Genomic DNA, 18902 nt, shown 5'->3' on the forward strand with positions numbered 1-18902 from the left:
CCTGCCATGTCCTCATGCTCTTGTGCCTTTCTAGCCAGAGCAGAGGGCCACCATCCTGTTCCTACATAATGACCCACATGTACACCTTTATCTGACTCCTGTCACTCTCCAAGGCCTCTCAGAAGAGTTATAATAACTTTCTTATTCTAAAGTATACTTTAGGGACACCTGGGTGGCTCAGCTGATGAGTGTCTGCCTTTGGCTCAGGGCACGATCCCAGTCCCAGGATCGAGTCCCATATTGGGCTCCCTGTGAGGAGCCTGCCTCTCCCTCTACCTTTGTCTCTGCCTCTTTCTATGTCTCTCATGAATAAATGAATAAAATCTTTAAAAAAAAAACCCTCAAGTACACTTCAAAAAATCATATTTTAGTGTTTTCGAAATTCTAAGATATACTCTCCCATTCCCCCCAAACACACATATTTTGGCGTTTATAATATTAGAATTAATTTTATAGTCTTTTTCTTTTATCTCCTAAAAAAAAAAAAGTGCTTACTACATTTCTGGTTAATCCCACAATCAAAAGTGTCTTTTTAAAAAAGATTTTATTTATTTATTCATGAGAGACAGAGAGAGAGACAGAGACATAGGCAGAGGGGGAAGCAGGCTCCTCATAGGGAGCCCCATCCCAGATCCTGGACTCCATCCCAGATCCTGGGACCATGCCCTGAGCCAAAGACAGACATTCAACCTCTGAGCCACTCAGGTGTCCCCAAAAGTATCTTAGAATTGGAGATCTGTGGTATGAACATACTTCGCTAGAGAGAAGTTTTTTATTTTTTAGTCAGATATTGCAGTATGTGAGATTGGAGCTGTCACACAGCTAATTCAAGCAGAAAAAGGGCTTTGAGTAGGAATATACGAATAGTTTAGAGTCGGTCATCATAAATATCTTAGCCCCCCACCCCTTTACATTGCCTCGTTTGGGTATTAGAAGCTAAGAAAATACGAATCTAAATGTCTCTATCATATAAAAGATAGGGATCTTACACTTTTCCTCTGCACAAATCTTCCTTTTTTAAAAAATTTTTTTTTTATTTATTTATGATAGTCACACAGAGAGAGAGAGAGAGAGAGAGGCAGAGACACAGGCAGAGGCAGAAGCAGGCTCTGGGAGCCCAACGTGGGACTCGATCCCATGTCTCCAGGATCGGGCCCTGGGCCAAAGGCAGGCGCCAAACCACTGCGCCACCCAGGGATCCCTGCACAAATCTTCCTTTTTTTTTTTTTTAATTTTTATTTATTTATGATGGTCACAGAGAGAGAGAGAGAGGGGCAGAGACACAGGCAGAGGGAGAAGCAGGCTCCATGCAGGGAGCCCGATGTGGGATTCGATCCCAGGTCTCCAGGATCGCGCCCTGGGCCAAAGGCAGGCACCAAACCGCTGCGCCACCCAGGGATCCCCCTGCACAAATCTTCCTAAAACCATTTGTGTTGAATAAGAGGCTAGGGTTGTGAACAGAACTCTCCAGAACTTTTCCATGTGGATGACTAGTTATCTCAAACTACCCCTCAGGTCTTCCCCCAAACAAATGTAACTTGATCTCATCTATTCTTGCTAAAGAGGACAATGATTGTACAGGTCACTGGTCTGTGGAGGGGGCACACTGTCAACATAACCATGAACATACATGGTTCCTGCCTTGGGTGGAACAGAGAGATCAGAAGTCTATTAATGATGTCCAGCAAAAATACACAATATTTTCCTAAAATACATAGAGGAAGATAATTATAAATTGAAAAAGAGCATTTTCTAGCTATTCCCAGTCAAACCATCTTAGTTGTTAAAATAAAGAATAAATTGGAAATTCTGAGAGTATGCTTCTCCTAATATTTGCAGTACCCAGGACATGAATGCAGGTAGAGGGCTACGTACAATAGGTCCAAATCATTAAGTTGTAAATCAAGGTAAAAAAACCCTTAAATAAATGTGTTTTATTCTCCTTCCTTGAAAAATATATCCTTATTATGACAAAAATGTTAATGTATAAAGCAATGGTTTTTATATGACTGAAAGCTAAACAGCAAAAATGACTGGAATTAATTTTTATTATACATTTGGGTGTTATATTAATAGGCTTATGATATTTGGATGAGTAATAAGGTAAAGATGTACATCATAAGTCATAAATTACCACATATTTATTTTGTACTTTTTTTCAGGAAACCCCTAATTATAATGTTATAATCCACATAATTTGAATTCTGTTGACACCAATTAGCAAAATTTTTCCTAAATCAATGTACTTTTTAGCTTTTAGCTAACTTTTTATTATGGAAATTTAAAAACATTTACAAGTAAACATTTATAAATGTAAATATAGAGTATAAAGAACTCCACCGTACCTGTCATCCAGCCTTGATAATTATTCACTCTTCGTCAGTCTTGCTTCCTCCATACCCCAACTCTCTATATTCAATTATTTTGAAGATAGATATCCTATCGTTTTATACATGAATGTATCAATATGCGTCTCTAGACGAAAAAGGACTTCTTCAAAAATTAACCTTAATACTATTTTCATATTAATAAAGTTATTCCTTAATATTAGATGTTTTTAAAATTTGCTTTGATAAACTTAGAGAAATTTTGTTCTAAGGCAGTAGCAACTAGAATTGTCAATAAAAAAATAGAATTGTCAATAAAATTTTTTTTGTCAATAAAATTTCTAAATAAATATATTTATATTGGGAAATAAACCACAAATTTTACATATCATGTTCAAACATTTTAATGGGGTTGCAGTAATGATTATTATCACAGAAAATACTACAAAATTTTAATTTTATCGTAAAAACTCTATCACCTATACTTTTTTCCACCAGCCTATTAGCAATACCTATAGCCAGATAGTGTTAAATCTTCTTTCAACCTTTACCATGCTGAGATATAAAGAAAAACAAAATGAAAAATATATGGGTCAATTTGTTCAATTCTCTCTTCATAGGGGACCATATCTCTACCCATAATATAATAGAATATTTATATATGACATATAAATATGATAGAAAATAACATCTATCTCTCTAGATACAGATATATAATATATAGATATATAGTTGTATACAAATGACTTAATAAACTTAATAATTATGCAAACATTTTTATTTCCTTCTTCTAATTTTCTGTTATTTTATTGGAATATCATTTTTTGTTGTACTTGTCACATTTAGTGTATTTCTATTTAGAAAAATCATTTTCTCTAAAAATTTAAAAAAATATTCTAAATTATTTTAAAAAGTGAAATAGGCAAGCTTAGGTCTGTCTGTGTCTCATATAAGTTTCTTCTAACATCATTAATGGCAAGCAACAGTCCAAACCAAATAACTGTTGTTAGCACAAAATAAGACCATAGACCACAATTTCTTATTTATTTGAGAATCTTCTATTGTTTTACTAACTTTCCTAGTGCAGTTCACCATCTTTTCTAAATTTTTTTTTTTTTAATTTTTATTTTATTTATGATAGTCGCACAGAGAGAGAGAGAGAAGCAGAGACATAGGCAGAGGGAGAAGCAGGCTCCATGCACCGGGAGCCTGACGTGGGATTCGATCCCGGGTCTCCAGGATCGCGCCCTGGGCCAAAGGCAGGCGCCAAACCGCTGCGCCACCCAGGGATCCCATCTTTTCTAAATTAAATCTTACTTCTCTAAGAGCATTTAAATGGCACCTCCGTTTTTAACCAGAATGTCTGTGTGGTCAAATTTCATATGTATTTGATCAAGATGATCCCATTTTGGGTCAAATCCAGAGAGTACTGTATATAATCATTAAATCACTCCCAAGAATATGGTTTCTATTGTCAGAGTTGAGGCCATACAAGGAACATGCTGATAGATATTTAATAGAGTTGAATGTGTTTGTGTTTGTGAAGTACAGGGCTCAGGGCAAGGGCTCCTCTTGCTTGAGTCTCAGAGTGGCACTGCAGACCAATGATAAATGTATGTATTAATGATACCTTATAATATGCATGTACTACATTTTTTGAAGTGCTTCCACATTTACGATTTCTTTTGATCTTCACAATAACCTATGAACTAGATAGAGCAATTAGAGATGAGAAACAGAGGTCTAGAGAGGTTAAGTGGTTTATCTAAAATTACACATCTAATTATGGTAGAGCTAAGAGTAGAGCCTAGGTCTTCATATACAAGTTTTCCTCTCGTACTATGCTAAACCGCGCTGTCTCCTTAACATTTCTAAAACAAAGAGACCTGACAGTTGGGCAGGTTGTATCTCAACATTTTTCATTCCTTAAAACCCTTCGGATTTTAGAAAAGAGAATAAATATGGGACAAGGAATGAAAAAAAAAAAGTCATATGCTCCTTCATATCTGTCCATGTGGGACCAATATATATTTATTGACCAATGTTTCAGAAACGAGATTTATCTCCTTCCAGGCAAAGGTTCACTTGAGTAATACAGAATAAATCTTCTGAATGGTGAAGATCATATTCCTTAACCTATTCATAAGGTCCTAAGTACAACTCTGGAAACATAAACTTTGGGAGCATCTTCCAAGAGCCAGGGATTTGGGGAATACACTATACATTCTTAGAGTAAAATGCAGCACCTGGAAGTATAAAACATTAGTATGAAAATGAATATAATCCTCTTTTAATCATGCAAGCCAGATTTCTTACAAATTCTCCCGTACAGTTTGCTCAGGACTGCCTTGGTGCCTCTGCCTTCTGCTCATACAGACCCAAGACTTAAAGTACTTACTAAAATCCATTTTTTCTCTCCACTTTTTAGCACCTTCGAATTTAGGATGCTATTTTAGATGAACTAGAACATAGTGAACTGTTAACGATGGTTAACTCTGGTGTAACCAGAGTATGCTTCCACTCCCTAGAAGGAGAATGCATTATTTTGATGATAAAAACAAATTTTAAAAAGTTTTAGACACAAAATGCTCTGTGGTTCATACACCCTCCCTATTAGTATTGAAAGAATACCAAGAATGTAATAACAATAATTAACATTTCATAAGGTTTTATATTCATAATGGATATCATAAGTCCCTGCATGTTAGCAATAGACTGATACTTCTGAGATACTCCTCACAGAAGTCAGCTGTGAATTCTCCACAATGAAAACGCTGCTCAACACTCTCTGGAATTCACCATATTGTATTGTAATTATCTGTTTACTTGGTCATCCCTGCCTCCGCTGAGTGAGAGCTCCTTGAAGGCAGGAACTGTGTATATTCATTTCTGTGCTCTGGTATCTAACACAGACCCAAACATCAAGTTCATAAAATAAATGACTGAATGAAAGACTGGCAGGTACTCAGTATTTTTTTTTTTTAATGTTATTCCACCTATGCAATTTAACAGTTTATCTGTGAAGAGGGTGATTATTCTCTTCTAGGGTATGGCTTGTTCATTTTTCCTTTGTGGATGGTAAATGGCAAGGCATAAACAGGAAATATTATTTTTTAAAAAGTGTCTCTATTTTCTCCCCTCAGGCATATATAACTTTAGCTTTTTGTTGTTAAATCTATTAATCTACCTAATTATTGTGTAAGCAGGTAGAGAAAAACACTTTCCAACTTGTTACTACATTAAATATCTTACTGAGATAGGTTATGAGTCAGGGAAGCTTGAAGTCTTTTTTCTTACTACTTAAATCAGAAGAAATATTTTGCCAATGAAAATTTCTCATCTGGTCTTTTTTATTTATTTAGTTATTTATTTATGATAGTCACACAGAGAGAGACAGAGAGGCAGAGGCACAGGCAGAGGGAGAAGCAGGCTCCATGCACCAGGAGCCCGACATGGGATTCGATCCTGGGTCTCCAGGTTGGCACCCTGGGCCAAAGGCAGGCGCCAAACCGCTGCACCACCCAGGGATCCCCTCATCTGGTCTTTAAACTATGGTATCATGTCTACATTGAGAAACTCTGTTTGGGAGAGTGTTCCTGAAGTTCGGGGGTGAAGGACTGAGCATATTTTTATAGGATCTGGTACATAAATGAAAATAAAAATATTTGGCAATCTGTGAAGTGGGAGAAAATATTTGCAAACCATACATCTGACAAGGGATTTACATCCAGAATATATAAAGAACACTTACAAATCAACAACAGCAACAAAACCAAACAACCCCATTAAAAAATGGGCAAAGGACTTGAATAGATATTTCTCCAAAGAAGATAAATAAATGGCCAATAGTTCATGAAAAGATGTTCAACATCATGAATTATTAGGGAAGTACAAATCAAAACCATGGTGAGATTCTACTTCATAATCATTAGGATGGCATGCATATATATGAACATATATATATATCTTTTATATATCTATGACATACATATATATATAAAACAAGTGTTGGTGAGGATGTGGGAGAAATTGGAACTCTTATGTACTGTGGGCAGGAATGTAAAATAGTGCAGTCTTTGTAGAAAACAGTATGGAAGTTCCTCAAAAAATTAAACATGGAATTAGCATATGATCCCGGAATTCCACTACGTGGTATGTACCCAAAAGAATTGAAAGTAGGGACTCAGGGCGCCTGGGTGGCTCAGTCAGTTAAGTGTCTGCCTTCCATTCAGGTCATGATCCCAGAGTCCTGGGATCAAGCCCCCACTGGGCTCCTTGCTCAGCAGGGAGCCTGCTTCTCCCTCTCAGCCGGCTTGTGCTCTCTCTCTCTCTTTCTCTCTGTCAAATAAAGAACATCTTTAAAAGAAAAGAAAAGTAGGGACTCAAACAGATACTTGTACACTGATGTTCATAGCAGCATTATTCATAATAGCCAAGGTGGGTAAACAACTCAACTGTCCAATAATGAACAGACAACGAAATATGGCTTGTGTATCCACAGAATATTATTCAGTCTTAAATAGGAAGGAAATTTTGATGTATGTAATAATGTGGACAAACCTTAAAAATGTTATGCAAAGTGAAATAAGCCAGTCACAGACAGGACAAATATTGTACCATCCACTTATAGGTACTTAGAGTAGTCACATTTGTAGAGGCAGAAAGTTAGAATGGTGGTTGCCAAGGGCTGGGGAGAGGCAGGAATAGGGACTTAATGCTTAATGATAGTGTTTCAGTTGGGGAGGATGAAAAAGTTCTGGAAACGGACCATGGTGATGATTGCACAACAGTGTGAATGTACTTAATGCCACTGAACCGGGCACCTAAAGCTGTTAAAATGGTAAAATTTATATGTATATTTTTCCAAAATTAAAAAAAAAAACCCACACCTCGAGGGGAGCCTGGATGGCTCAATCAGTTAAGTGTATGTCTTCAGCTCAGATCCCAGGGTACTGGGATCCAGCCCTGCATGGGGCTCCCTGTTCTGCGGAGAGCTTGCTTCTCCCTCTGTCCCTCCCCATGCTTGTGCTTTCTCTCTTTTTCTCTCTCTCAAATAAATATATATATTTAAAAACCTTGACATTTGGGCAGCCCGGGTGGCTCAGCGGTTTAGCACCGCCTTCAGCCCAGGGCGTGATCCTGGAATCCCGGGATGGAGTCCCATGTCGGGCTCCCTGCATGGAGCCTGCTTCTCCCTCTGCCTGTGTCTCTGCATCTCTTTCTCTCTGTCTCTCTCATGAATAAATAAATAAAATCTTTAAAAAAACCAAACGACATTTACTTAGCACTTGTTTAAAAGCACTTTTACATGCAGTATTTTCTTTGTTCCTCACAACAACTCTGAGAGATGGGCAGGGCAGTTATTATTATTCTCATTTTACAGATAAGGAAACAAAAGCTCATTTGGTTTAAATAAAGAGTCAAGAAGCACAATATTAATAAGTGGCAGGGTCAGAATTAGGACCCAGAACTCTAGTCCAGTGCTCTTTCTTTTATAGCAAACCGCCTTTCACAGAAGGGTTCCTGGACCCTGACAGTTGAATTCACTGGCAAATGCCCAACTTTCATTTGGAGTGTGCATGTAAAGCCTGATTCCAGAGAATGGTCTTGAAAGGGCTTTCTGGAGAATGTGGGCAAAACAACAGGCGCAGAAATCATTAACAACAGAGACCTTTCCCTCATCACAACAATAATATTATAAAGAGCAAGACAGAAATATGAGAACTGAAGCCACTACCAGGAAATGCTCCCCCACCATGTGTTAATTTATCATAGCACTAGTTCCTTTCTAAACAATTTTTTGAGGGACCATCTCTTGTGAGACCGGAATTTTTATTTTGCCAAATATTCCTTAAACTTCATTTGTGGGCCATGAGAGGATCCTTGAGAATGCTTTTTATTGTGGTTAAAGGAGTTTTATTGTTGCCATGTAATACAATTTGATCTGTATCTGATAGCCTCTTAGACAAATAGTGATGATTTTTAAAAATATAGAGATGGGAAGAATAGCAACACAGACTTTTATCGTACAACTGCGTGTTTGCATTGTTAATTCAGTCCTGTAAAATCTTTCCAGTAAATTAATTACAGCTAAGAATCTGAGGGGACCATAAAGCAAAAACAGCAGAGGAGTCACAGCCAGCTGTTCTTTAAAAATGGAACACTGATTTTTATTTTTAAGTATTCAACAAACAGTTCCTGAAGCACATCCTCAAGAATCTCAATCATATATTGTTGGTAGACTCTGAAGTTTTGTTTTGTGTACCGAAGAAGAAAAATGTCTGTTCCATAGTATTAATACATTTCTCTATGTTCAGGTTATTTTTTTTTTAAGATTAATTAATTAATTTATTTCCAGGGGCAGGGGGAGGGGCAGAGAGAGAGGGAGAGAGGAAGCAGACTCTCCTCTGAGTGGGGAGTTGGACACCAGGCTGGATCTTCTGACGCAGATATCACAACCAGGACATCAGGACCCAGACATCATGACCAGAGCCAAAACCAAGAGTTGGACGCTTAACCAAACGGGCCACCCAACCGCCCCAGTTCAGGTTATTTTCATGGCAGGTTAAGACATGAAATTTTGGGATCCATGGGTGGCACAGCAGTTTAGCGCCTGCCTTTGGCCCGGGGCGCGATCCCACGTCGGGCTCCCGGTGCATGGAGCCTGCTTCTCCCTCTGCCTGTGTCTCTGCCTCTCTCTCTCTCTCTCTCTCTCTGTGACTATAAAAAAAAAACAAAAACAAAAAACAAAAAAAAAAAACTGAAATTTTGAGGTGACAAAAGGTTTGGAAATTTAAAATATAGTAATAATTATAGAAAGACCCCAAAATGCTTCAAAAATGTTAATAGTGATTCAAATTAATAGAAAAAAACCAAAAGGTGAAAAATTTGTTCTTCAGCTTTCAAATGAATACATATATTTTTAGTTCCATTTTTACAGAAGAGTGAGGCCCAATGAAGTCAAGGACTTGAGCTGAGTTCACCCAACTAGTAAGCAGCAGGCGGGGGGAGGAGGGAGGACTAATAGTCTATTTTACTACTCAGCCTACATTCCACCTGGTGATTCTGAGCAGAAAGGGAGCACCTTAAATTCGCACATTGGTACATCATGTTTCCCTCCAGTTTGATAAGCAGGCATATAATTAAAGAAGCTCCTCTACCACAAAAATATGGTTCATTTGCTCTGAAGCATCCCTTGTATTAACGATTTAAGATCTTAATTCATGGATTGCAAATGAATCATGCCTGCAACCACAATGAGTTTCCACATATGTTTTATAAAATTAAAGTATCATTACATCTTGCCGTCCATGTGTGCATTTCTAGTATCACCAAGGATGTCTTGCTGGTGCCTTTGGGGCCCCTCCACTTACCCCCAATCTTATTTCAGCAAAGGCCTCATGGCCTCATTTTCTTCCTTCTCTTAGTTTAGCTATTGCTAAATCCTATGATTTTAAGTCTCAGTTTTGACTATAAATCTCACTTCCTTAAAGTTGCCTGCTAGTTCCCTTTATATGACACATCAAATCAATAACAATATCTACTATTTATTGAGTGCGTACCATGTACTGGTCACTTAATGCTTAATATTTCTCATCCATGACGTAAACTCTGACTACTTCTGCAATTTTATTTTCCACCGCTCCCTAATTGCACTCTGTGTTCTTCTAGGTCAGAAGTCAGCAAACTATAGCTTCTGGACGCAATCTGGCCTGCTGCCTGTTTTTGTGTGGCCTGTGAGCTAAGAATGGTTTTTACATATTTAAGTGGGTGAAAAGAATCAAAAGATGACTAATACTTTGTGACATGTGAAAATTATGTTAAATTCGACTTCTGTCCACAAATAAATGTTCATTTGAACATAGCTACTCTCAATTCATTTAGGTATTATCTGTGGCTGCTCTCATGCTGTGAGAGCAGCAGTGAGCAGTTACAAGAGACAGTATTATCCACAAAGTCTAAAATATTTATCTGGCTTCTTACAGAAAAGTTTGTCAGCTCCTGTTCTTGCTGAACTAAATTCATTTCTGTCCTTACCTTTTTGTCCTCATATGTCTTCCTCTCTGTCTGGAATGCTTTTCTTTTCTTTCCTTCTTTCTCTTTGTTCTCTGTTAAATCCTCATTCTCTCTAGGTGAGTTTATCCAAGCTCATGGTGTTAAATTTGATCTATGACTCCATATCCAACCTCTGCCTTGAACTCCAGACCTAAATATACAACTGTCTATTGGGTACCTCAGGTTGGTATCATAAACCTCTCAACCTAACGTGTTCAAAGTTGAGCTCTAGATCTGTCCCCCTAAACCAACTCCTGTCAGTCTGCCCCATTGCAGTTGACAAAAACTCTACATTTGTAGTTGGTCAGGCCAAAAACTTTGGTGCATTTTTTATTCCTTTGTCTCACATTTCACAGTCAATCTGTTGGCAAATCGTGTTGGCTCTACCTTCAATATATATCCAGAATTTGACTGTATCTCACTATTCCCATTGCCATCCCCTGGTCCAAACCAGCATCTTTTCCCTGGACAACTGCAATGACCTCCCAACTGTTCTTGCTGCTTTTGCCCCTAAGACCACACAGTGTCATCTTCTCAGATCACGCTACTCCCTGCTCAGATCCTTCCCATGACTTCCTGTCCAAAGTCTACACCTCCTTCTCACCTGTTGCCTCTCAATCTCATTTCCTACTACTCTTCCCCTCACTCACTCCAGCATAGAGACACTGACCTTGCTCTTCCTCAAGTTCCTCCTGGCTCTTTTGTATTTCAGGGCCTGTGTGCTGTTGTTCCCTCCTCCATATTGTCCTGCAGCATCCCCATAGATATTAAGACTTAGATATCTCACTCTTTAGATGTTCAGTGTACCTTCTCAGTGAGACCTTCTATGGTCTTCTCATCTACAATTTCAAATCTGCATTTGTGGTTTAATTTTTCTTCCTTAGCACTTTGCATTAGTGTATTTACTTGTGTTCATTATTGTCTACACAATAATGTAAGTTCATGGGTATGGGAATTTTTGTCTGTTTCACTCACCACTGTATTCCTACTACCCAATGCCTCACACATATAGAGTGCAGCATGTATTTGTGGCATGAGTGCATGAGGGAAAACATTCAGCTCGAGGGCTGGTTTCATGAACCCAACCTGGAGCCTAGGTCCTTCTTCCTCTGGGCCAGTGATCATCTTTAATTGTATTTACTACACTGTAGAACAATTACTTGTTTGACAAATCTGTTTCCCCTACTAAACTGAACTTGATTCATTTTGTATCCCGATGCCTAGCACACCTCCTGGCATGTAACAAATTCTCATTTAATGTTTCATAACTGAATGAATAATTCTTTACCTTTCAAGAAGATGCTTCTCAGAGATTGATTGATTGATTGATTGATTTTGACAGGGAGGGGGACAGGCAGAAGGAGAGGGAGCGAGAACCTTAAGCAGGCTCTGCAGGGCATGTGGAGCTCAATCTCACCACCTGAGACCAGGATCACAGCTGGAATCAAGAGTTGGATGTTTAATACATTGAGCCATCCAAGCACCCTAGAGATTTATTTAAATAGTAAATGATACTTAAATTGGAATAGAATTTTAAAAACCCACAGTTATTCAGGATCATACTTGCTTTTGATTCTGAAGCCACTGAAGGCAAGCCGTGAGTTTTACTGAGATGTAGAACATACTCTACATATTACAGAGCATGATACCAAAGACTTCCAGGTTGAAAATCAAGGTGCAGTTCCTTGCCTGGTGATGTCCTGACTTACATCATTGCTTATGCCTTAAGTTAAGACTGTTGGTAGGTGGAGAAAATATTTACTTTTATTTGTTTGTTTTCAATCAAGACCTGTAAGACCTGCTAATTGGCGAAGTGGAAAGGATTAACGATCTCTAATCACTGTTAGAATGAAAAATGCCCTTATTGTTTTCCTGTCTCTAAATAACCTTTTTCCATCTGTGTTCAGGAAACAGTCACAAGTCAGCTAAGTAAAAATCTTTCAGTTGGTCTTTAAAAACAAGCATTTATTTACTGGGAGATCATTGACTCCAGTCTGGCTGCCACAGTCAGAGAGTTGGCAGTGGGGGTTGGGGTGGCATAGCAGTGGATTTGCAGAAGGTTGGGCCAGCAGAGCAGTCGGGGAGAGAGCCTGATCTTAGGCACTTTGATATTCTGGTTCTGGGGTCACTAGCAAAATGAGATTTGCATTTATCATTTTGCATTCTCCTCTTGGTGATTTCATGTACGTTTCCTTATTTGAGTCCCGCACATACATGTGAGCAGTGAAGGCGTGAACTCCGAGAAAGTGAGAAAAGTGGAGAAAGTGAGAGCAAGAGGCAAAGTGACTTGCCTTGTCAGTGACTGATCAGGAGGAGGACTTGGGCACTACGCAGGGCTCTTTCCACTGGCCTTTTCTTCTGAACTATATGCTTGCCTCAAGACTTTTTTTTTTAATTGCATGTATATAGAGAAAGAACTTGAAATGCTTAGGTGGCAATGACATGGAGTGTTTGCTTTGTGCTCAGCACTAAGGTAGACACAAAGAAATAGAAAACACTGTCCTTGTCCTCAAAATATTTATAGGCCTAGCTGGGGGGAAAGAACATATACACAGAACAAGAAAATAATAATAATAATAATACTGTAGGGTGAAAAACTTCAGGTCACAAAAACATGTATGCTGACATGTACGCTGAATATTATAAATTTTTATTCATTTTCATTTCTTTCGTTTGCTTAAAATATAACATCTGGAGTGAGGACACTGCTCAGAAGCAGGCCCTGTGGCTTCTCCACTTTTCTTAACTCCTAATCTGCACGCTCCCACCCTTCCAATTAAAGTTATCTCGGTCTCCTCCAGATTAAATAGTCTCTTGTGGTTTACAGTCTATTTTGATTTAAAGTGGTCTCTACCAGGTAAATAGTCCTCAATGCAAAGTCCAATTCCCTAACCGGGCTGTTTCTCCCCCTCCCCCAGGGCGGCTGTGCGGCCGGCGGGGGCGGGGCTGCAGGGCCGAGCGCGGGTCTGGTCGGGGCACCCTGGCAGCTCCCCAGGGAACGCGGGGCTAAGTTTTAGCTTCCCCCCTGGAGGGGTCGTTCCCAGGGTACGTTGGAGCCGCAACGCCCTGCCTCCCCGTCTGGCCACAACCCACTGTCCTCTCTTGCGCTACCCTGACCCCCGCGGGCGTGGGATCCCCCAGTCTCCTCCTCGGTTTCTTTTGAGGGCCCCGGCATTTGTCCCACACGCTTTCCCCTCCGGGAATTCAGTCCAGACAGGATGGGTCGGAATACACCTGTCCCCTCCCCCCCTTCCTTCTTCCCACCCCTTCATCCCCTTGATCCCCGCACCAAAGTCGTCCTCCTCCCCACCCAGTGCGGGTCCCTCATCCTTGGAGTTTCCCTACTCCTGGCTTTCAGTAAAACTCTGTGTCTCTTGGTTCATGAGAAATAAAATCATTAAAAAAAAATCTTTTCTGTTCTCAGTGTTGGGTTTTCAAAACCCTTCATGTCTAATCAAAAGTCTTATTTTAGGGATCCCTGGGTGGTGCAGCGGTTTGGCGCCTGCCTTTGGCCCAGGGCGCGATCCTGGAGACTTGGGATCGAGTCGGGCTCCAGTGCATGGAGCCTGCTTCTCCCTCTGCCTGTGTCTCTGCCTCTCTCTCTCTCTCTCTGTGTGACTATCATAAATAAAAAAATTTTTTAAAAAGTCTTATTTTAGAAGTCAAAAACTGAACATTGACTCCTTTTACACTCTGCATTCCTGCTGTAAGGATCCAATGGTTTAAGGAAAAGAGGATGCCTGCTACAGAATGAAGGGTGCTGACATACAAGGAAGTCATAAGAGAAAAACACATTAATACAGTTCTAAAATATTTTCCCTGTTGCATATGCATAGAAAAATAATCTGGAAAAAGTGTACACCAAAATGTTAATAGTGACTTCTTTTGGGGTGGTTTTTTCAAGTTATTTTATTATTTATGTCCTCTCATATTTTCAGAATTTAAAAAAAAATGCAATGCAAATGTTTCTTTTGTAAACAGAAAAAGCAATAAAAAGATCTCCATTGGTGTGGGGGAGAAGATAGAGCTCTACCCATGAGAAATATCTCAAGACTATGACCCCAAGTTAATTGTCAAATAAGCGACTGAGCCATAGCTGTGATGAATCTTTTCTGAGTCACATTTTTCCTCTTCTTTTAAAAATTAGGCTATAATTAACATATCATAAAATCCACCCTTTCAAAGTGCACAGCTCATTGATTTTTAGTATATTTGCAAAGTTTTACAACCATCACCACTATTTAATTCCAAAACATGTTCATCACTCTAAAAAGAAACCCCATACCCGTTAGCAGTCACTCTATTCCCCCTTCCCTCAGCCTCTGGCAACCACTAATCTGTTCTCTGTTTCTATGGATTTGCCTATTCTCCACATTTCATGTAAATAGAATCGTACAAAATGTGGCCTTTTGTGTTTGGTTTCTTTCATTTAGAATAATGTTTTCAAGGTTCATCCATGATGAGTCATATTTTTCTTGATCTCCTTTTCTGAAAAGCTTTTCTCAGTGCTGCAGTAATCCACATTCTAGTCCCTTGACCCTTGCTGTATAGTCTATATAATGCAAAAAATTCAGACTACTTCTTGCTTCAAAGTTGCATTTCTTGCTCTATCGATAGACTCCGTGGAATAGAAAATTAATCCCAATTTACTACCAAAAAATTATATTTGGCTTTGGAATACAAAGCCAAATAATATGGGAGTGGTGGAGGAGGAGAGGAAGCAGGGATAGGGTGAGGTCCAATGACTTAGCTTCCTTGGAATCTGAGGTTGATATTATTCAAAGCTTATAGGGAAAGTAGCCCAACAGATTGGACTCGATATTTTATTGTAAAAAATAAGCTTTCTCAGGTGGGTGGGCATTAACAATATTGGACAATGAATATGTGTATATCCTCTTGAATCTTTCTTATTTCTTATTTGTTAATACTCCTAGATATTGATCATTTCTTCAAATAGGAATGAAGGCAAAGACTGGGTTCCCAAATATCAAAGTGTCTTGTAATCCTACAGGGTAAAAACACAAGAGTCATTCCAAGTCAGTGATCTTTAATCTTTTGGGGGTCATAGATTTAGTTTTTTGAATCTCTGAGGAGAATTATGGACCCTTTCCTAAAAAATGTTAGTTATAATTTCCAAGGGTGTATAAGTCCCTCCAACCATCCAAGGTATCCACAGCGTCTTAGTCAGCTTGAGCTGCTCTTACAAAATCTCATAGATTGGGTGGCTTAAACAACAAAAATTTATTTCTTCACAGTTCTGGAGACTAGAAAACCCAAAATCAATGTGCTGGCAGACTAAATGTCTGGTGGGGGCCTTATTCGTATTTTGCAGATGGCTACCATCTTTCTGTGACCTCATATTAGGGGGAACATAATTCTCTTATGTTACTTCTTATAAGGGCACTTGTCCAACCATGAGGGCTCTGCTCTCACAACTTGTTCTGAATCTAATTACCTGACGAAGGCCCTACTTCCAAATATCATCACAGTAGGGGTTAGGGTTTCAACATATGAATTTTGGAGGGATGCACACATTTAGTCCACACCAAAGAGATAACCTCCCGATTGCTCTAGGAAATCTACTCTAGGAAAATGCCCCCTCTTTATTACTCTCTAGAGTCTCAGCCGTAGGTCCCAATCCTGTCTCCTGTTCTGATTAACTGGGTGGGACGCCATGGACTTGAAGACCTCTTGGCCCTGGAGAGGAGCCTGTATGTCTTCTACTGAATCCTGCTCTAGGGACAGGAGGCACTGCTAGGTGCCAGTCCTAGATACATAATCCGAGGAAGAAGTGAGTGAATAACAAAGGGGATGAGAATTTTGCCTTCACTCCTAATACGGTCCCCTTGTTATGTTCTACATATATTCTTGATTTTATCCTTGCTTCTCATCAGAGCTTCTCTCCCTTAAGAACGTAGTGAAGTGGAGAAAAGCATTAGCTCCTTAGCGTGGGTTTGGAGAAAGACTTTTGGTAAGCAGTGCATGCCTCCAGCCAGATTCGTGAATAAACTGGGGGCGGATTCAGGATCAGCAAGAAGGAAGTGCTTCTGAAGGATAGAAGACATGTCTACAAGACATGGACTTGAACTTGAGGGGCAGATTTTTCTCAATGGATGGCTCAAGTCTTTGAATTCCCCATTTCAGGGTCTGGCAAAACTCAAATTTGTTAACTTTAAAGCACTATATAAGTTAAACATTTGTTTGGTGTTTCAGGGAAGAGATGAGGGCATTTTCTCAAATAAAAAGAGAGAAAGAGTTCTGTTTTCTTAGTGACTGTCCTTCTATAAGTCCTCTCTGCCTCACTTTGGTTGGTTCCTAGGAGTGGCCGGGTGAGTTTATTATCCCATCTCCTTGGTAGTCAAGCTGAAAGATCCTTTTTCATTCCCTCTCAGAGAAGAAGTCCTGCATAGTTCTATATCATCTATAGGAGACTCAGTCTGGAACCAAATCACCAACTGACCTTGTTCTGACTATTGAGTCATGGGTGATGTATAAGCAAGACACAGCAGGACTGAAAACTTCTAATGGGCTCTGCTGTCGAAAGGTGCTATTTTTAACTACTGGACATTATTTTTAATATAAATAAATATGATAGTGCCTATCGATAGAAAGATATCTTTAACACACCTCAAAAAGAGTTGTCAAGGAAAATAGAGAACTACATTTTGCTAAGTTTGATGATTTTTCTTTAGTCCTCATCTTACTTGATCTATCACTAGTATCTGACAGTTATTATTGCTGTCTTCTTGAAATACTTTTTTGTGCTTGGCTTTGGGGATATTCCACTTGTCTGATTTCTTCCTATTTCATAGGCTGTTCCTTTCCTCTTTCCTTTATGGTTTCTACTCATCTTTCCAAGTTTTAAACACTTGGTATATTTGTTTAAAAGTACTGGTGCCCAAGGCACATGAGTGGCTCAGTCAGTTGGGCATCTGCCTTGGGCTCAGGTCGTAATCCCCAGGTCCTGGGATAGAGCCCCATGTCAAGCTTCCTTTAGGGAACCTGCTTCTCCCTCTCCCTTTGTCCCTCCCCCACTCCTGCGCGCGCTCTCTCTCTCTTTTACACACTATTTCCACAAATAAATAACATTTAAAAAAAAAAACACTGGTGCCCAGTCCCTACCCTAGGAAATTGTCATTCCAATTGTCTAGATTGAAACCCATGTATTTTTTTTTAAGATTTTATTTATTTATTCATGAGCGACACACACGGAGAGGCAGAGACATGGCGTAGAGGGAGAAGCAGGCTCCCTGTGTGGAGCCCGATGCCGGACTTGATCCCAGAACTCTGGGATCACAACCAGAGCCGAAGGCAGACACTCAACCTAGGTGTCCCCATGTATTTTTTTAAAGGTCATTAAGATGATACATTTTATGTTATGTGCATTTTATCACAATTAAAAACATGTTTTTAAAAGATCCTTAGGTGATTCTTATTAGTAGCCAAGACAGAAACTTCTGGCTTATCTGTTGACAATACTTCAGTTTATATCTCTAACCTGTACCTCCTCCATGAATGCTTGAATTGTTTGTCCCACTGACAGCCTGACATCTCTTCTTGGATGTCTAATAAGCTTCTCAAACTTAACTAAAACCACATTTCTGATTACCTATCCCACACCTGCTCCTCCCATAGTCCTCCCTCAAATCTTTGGAATCCTCATTGACTCTTCCTTTCACATTCCACACCCAAACCATCAGCAAATCTTGTTGGCTGTCTTCTCAGAATCTGACAATTTTTCACCACCTTTATTTAGCATTTAAACTGGCCAAGCCACCATCGTCTCTCACTTGGATTATTGTAATAGCCTCCTAACTGGTCTCTCTGCCTCTGCCCTTGCCCACAAACAGACTCTGTGAAAGTTACAACAGATAGCATTCTTCCTCTGTGTCACATCCTCCGACTGGCTTCCCTTCTCACTCACAGCAAAACCCAAAGTTCTTAAAATCGTCCACAAAACCCAGCTAATCACTCCCTTCATCTTTACCTCTCTCTCCTTTCACCACATTCTGTCTACCCTGTGCTGTGGTGACCGCAGCCACCCTGACCTGCTTAGCATGCTCCCACTCAGGGCCTTTGCTCTGCCTGAAGCCTCTGAGGTTAGCTCAAGCAAGGTCACACAACTTATAAGTGGTAGACATGGGATTCGAACCCACTTCTGATTATAAATCCAGTTTTTACCGCTGTACTGTGTGGCCTCTCTACTGTGAACAGTATTCATTCAGTCATTTGGCTAGTGCTTTCCAGGTGCTGAGGTATAGTAGCCAACAAGACAGAGTCCTTACCTTTGTGGGGCTCACATTCCAACTGGAGGAAATTGTAAAAAATAGATAAATTTAAACATAGGGTGTCAGAAGGAGAAACAAAGTAAGGCAAAGAGATAGGAAACTCAGGGCAGGAGTTGCTATTTTATGAATCTATGGGAGGTCAGGAAGACTTTACAATCAAGTGACATTCTAGCAGAGACCCTAGCAGACAAAGAGTAGACATAAGCCACAGGCATAGAGCAGGAGCAAGGAT

At 39.6% G+C, this 18902-nt stretch overlaps 1 long non-coding RNA gene across 27 annotated transcripts in view; it reads left to right on the plus strand.

The window, feature by feature from the left end:
- Positions 1 to 18902, plus strand: part of LOC102155569 — a 72900-nt gene that overhangs the window by 12225 nt on the left and 41773 nt on the right. For 2 of the 27 annotated variants that reach the window (XR_005365922.1, XR_005365945.1), the window contains one exon: positions 9999 to 10160. The exons of 15 other annotated variants lie outside the window; for them this stretch is intronic. This is a non-coding gene — a long non-coding RNA (uncharacterized LOC102155569). Of the gene's footprint in view, positions 1 to 1050; positions 1100 to 3468; positions 3521 to 9998; positions 10161 to 18902 lie in introns of those variants that run through there. 10 more of the 27 variants (XR_005365932.1, XR_005365948.1, XR_005365925.1 and 7 more) reach the window with 9 other exon arrangements.

The sequence above is a fragment of the Canis lupus genome, chromosome 10 (genome assembly GCF_011100685.1).
Source record: "Canis lupus familiaris isolate Mischka breed German Shepherd chromosome 10, alternate assembly UU_Cfam_GSD_1.0, whole genome shotgun sequence".
Taxonomy (NCBI): domain Eukaryota; kingdom Metazoa; phylum Chordata; class Mammalia; order Carnivora; family Canidae; genus Canis; species Canis lupus.